This window comes from Cyprinodon variegatus, unplaced genomic scaffold (assembly GCF_000732505.1).
Source record: "Cyprinodon variegatus isolate N-32 unplaced genomic scaffold, C_variegatus-1.0 Scaffold534, whole genome shotgun sequence".
NCBI lineage: Eukaryota > Metazoa > Chordata > Actinopteri > Cyprinodontiformes > Cyprinodontidae > Cyprinodon > Cyprinodon variegatus.
The window spans coordinates 539,951-543,841 of record NW_015150987.1 but is presented as its reverse complement, the minus strand read 5'-3'; the positions used below and the strand labels follow the sequence as shown (position 1 = coordinate 543,841).

At 37.7% G+C, this 3,891-nt stretch overlaps 1 protein-coding gene across 2 annotated transcripts in view; it reads right to left on the bottom strand.

Moving 5' to 3' along the window:
• dek (DEK proto-oncogene) overlaps window positions 1-2,198 on the bottom strand; it is a 15,006-nt gene extending 12,808 nt beyond the window's left edge. The window contains exon 1 of one of the 2 annotated variants that reach the window (XM_015391265.1): window positions 2,106-2,198. The gene's annotated coding sequence lies outside the window, so the exon portion shown is untranslated. Of the gene's footprint in view, window positions 1-1,439; window positions 1,585-2,105 lie in introns of those variants that run through there. The other variant, XM_015391266.1, reaches the window with a different exon arrangement.
• Between the last annotated feature and the right edge of the window lie 1,693 nt (window positions 2,199-3,891).

Below are 3,891 nucleotides of genomic sequence, written 5' to 3'. Positions count from 1 at the left end.
CTTGATCAACAACCGATACCGCACCGTGACGTCACTGCTGGAAGATGGCAGGAGGGAGGGGTTACTAGATTTGGGGAAAGATGGCCGCTCCCAGACTCAGGATTTTTATATTTTACTGATTAATGTTAAATTGATTAAATCACCACAATCGTATTAGTTTTAGGTATAAATAATGATCCATTGATCATTCCTTGAGACTGGACTCTTCTTTTAAGGCTGAATCCATGAAAATGAGCCAGAAATAGTTTTTTTTTTAGCTGTAAAAGGTCATGACCCCTGTAAGTGTACCCCAGCATGGTGGACAGAACGGCAGATTTCCATACGCCTGCACACTGATCCCACCAGAATTTAGACTTAGACAACTTTTATATTAATTTTCGTTTTGTAGACAGTGTGGGAGAAAATTAAATATATACGGTGCAAACCGACAAACGGAAGCATCTGCCTTCATCTCAAAAGGAGAGCAGGTTTAAGGTGTAATGACCCCAAAGACAACAATACCATTATTTTCCAGTCAATATTAGAAAGTCGTTAATGTAATTTATAAGCCTAACAGTAGAGCTGGGCGATATGGCGATATATATCGTGAGGACGAGAGAAACATGTCTATCGTGACCTTTCTCCTCTATTTTTTCTATCGTGATAAACTTTTTTATTTTATCTTAACTTTTTTTAGCCAAGATTCTATACTGTTCACTGTCATGGCTGCAAATTGCATAACTGGTGTTCTTGGTTTGAGGTTGGGATTCTCATATTAGGAAACAAGATGATGGGTAAAAAATAGGCAATGAAATATTTTTTTCAACCCTGTCCATCTGAGGGACTATGAAAACATAAAATGCAACATCAGTTGTGGCATATCGTGATATATATCGTTATCGTGATATAAAATAATCCATATCGTGATATAGTTTTTTTTCCATATCGCCCAGCCCTACCTAACAGGACCATAAAAGTCCCACAATTATCCCTATTTCCCCTTCATTTTTGTAAACTATTTAGATTGGATGTTTTCAACATTAAAAACTAATTGTGTTTGAATGATAAAACAGCAGAGAAAAAAAAACACAATCAGGTAAATGAATCTGAAGTAGCTGGTAAGAAGAAATTATGCATTTAAGTAAAATAACAAAATAAGAATCTTTATATCTTATCATTTTTCTCTTGATCATTTTAGTCCAAATGGGCAACAACAATAACTGCTTTTTAAATATGTTTCAATGGTTAATGGGTCAAAAACAAACCCGACACCAACAGAATCTGGCAGAACCAACTAACTCTAGGGCTCTGAGAGTTCCTAGCATCTGTTACCATGGAAACAGAGGGGGGAAATAGGTCCATAAATTGAGTTTTAATGGGACCAGCTGATCAGCCAAATAAAATATTGATGTTTACCAGAACTGGGCAGAACAGCTCTGACTGAAAGAGGCTAAACTTACCCCGAGTTGGACCGAGACGGAGTCTGAATCCCGCGTTACTTCAGCAGGAAGGCTATACCTGGTTCTGGTTCTGGTTCTGGTTCTGCACAGCCACACTGCAGCCGAACTATTACCGAACCACTGATAACTTGTTCCTAGCAATAATTTATACTAACCAACACAGTTTAGCTAATCAGCTCCGCTTATTCGGTTAAATTCACTGATATCTGAATGGAGATTCTGACTCTTATACTGTATGTTAACGAGCAGCTTATCATGCAGCGCGTGCACCGGATTCAGGGGCGTGCACAACAGCAGTTTCTAACGGATCTTCTCTATTTGATCACGTGCACGCGAAGAGGCGCGCGGAAACTTAAACCTGCTAGTCGTTGAGTTAGCTGATAGTTAGCCGTTAGTTAGCTCTGCAGACCCGCAGTGGATCAACTCTGACGGTACTGGACCCATCTGAATCCCCGGGGAACTAACCCGGTAGTAAACGGGTAGTAACCCCTCAGAAGCCCAGTTTAGCAATTTAAACAGCCGTTAACTTAATCGGTAGGAAGCAATTAGCTGTTAGCTCTGCCGTTAGCTTCAGTGATCACCGATAACTTCTCAGACCCCAGGAAGAACCAAAACCAAACATAGTTCTGACAAGTTAAGAGTAAAACACAACCGAGAAAAGTTTACCTGCTGCCGAAGATCCGAACCGAACCACTCCCGCCACTCGGCTGTCAGTCGGTCATCAGGGCGGGACGCTATCTGGGAAGAACTATGGCGGCGGCAGCTTTTCTCATTGGTTCAGACATGATGACGTTTGCAACCATAAGAGTAGACCCCACCATTGACGGTCGCGCCGAAATTACGGCCGCCATCTTGGGGAGGTCAACCTGCTAAAACCAGCAGGTTAGGAGAGCAAATTACAGCAAATTGTCACAGAAATGTGAACCTTAAAAAGTGTATGAAAATAACAAAGTAAGTAACAATTTAAAAAATAAATAAGCAAAATAATGTACATGAAATGTAATGTGATGAACAGTGTTTTTACAAATATAAATACCGTGCATTTGAAGAATATCTAATAAATTTTTGCAGTAAGTTATATATAGAAAGTTACACAATATAGAAAGTTACACATTATATATATATATATATATATATATATATATATATATATATATATATATATATATATATATATATATACCTTTATATATAAAGGTGTGTGTATACCTTTATGTGTTTTGTATAAAATATAAATTTTATACTATATACAAAATGACATCCATTTTATACTATAAGAAAAATATAAAAATGTATGAGTGGCGGTGCTTTGCATCATACATACATCCTATCAGAATACTCTATTACTCTGAACTCCCCTAAGAATATTTAAATAAATATATATATATATATATATATATATATATTTTTTTTTGTCCAATATCCTGCGAGTTAAAGTTGATTAAAATAGATTCTGTTCCTGTTCAACAGATTACAGGCCGGAGCTATCGACCGCCCCAAGATGGCGCCACCACATCACGTCAGGGCTCATGTCTGAAACCACCTACCGCTCTCCCGACAGCGCCCCCTGCTGCCCAGCCCATGATCTATAAACAGGGGATCTAGATTAGAACAGGAATGTTCTTTAAACACAACCTCTACAAAAAAACAACTATTCCTGATTATTATCGTCCACAGGGAAAAGGCCTGAATAATTAGTTAACAGTTTTACTTCCCAATTTAAACGAAAGAGGCACATTTTAAGATAATTAACCTCTTGATCTTTGGAAAATCGGAGCAATAGAAACTTTTAGATCTTCGATATAGAACAGTTCACTTTAACTTCAACTGTCACACATACCTAGAGTTACAATCATTAAAGTACTAATGAACATAGCCATAATGGAAAGATGTTTTATAAATAAATCTGTATTTTATTCTTCCTCCCAAACATAAACATGTTTTTAATGTTTCATTATGCCCGATTTATTGATGTAGATGTGCTATTTTTAGTCATATATCTATGATAGAATTATTTATAGAATGCTGCATAAACATCTGGTCCAATTTTCTTTTCATTTTTGTTTTGAATTGTTTTATAAAGATGTTAGGGCCATCTTACATGTCCTCGTAGCTACATCTCTCTCTCTCTCTCTTTTTGTTTTGTTTGTAATTAAACTTTATTATAATAAAGTTTTTTAAACAATCACAGCGAGTTGCTATGATTCACCACCAGGTGGCAGCCTAACAACAGATGAATGAGGTAAGAAAGCAGACTGAGTTTTCTTGGAAGAATCAACCTGCCCTGCTTTCTTTACTCTGCTGGTTTTAGAGAGTCATGTGGAGGATGGAAGCAGCTCAGGCCTGAGATCAGGCTCACTTCCAGCAGATTCTTTCTGCTCGCAGCCATGATGGAGCCAAACCTGCTCCTCCTCATCCAGATGTTGGATTGAAGCCTCTTTGAAACCATCAG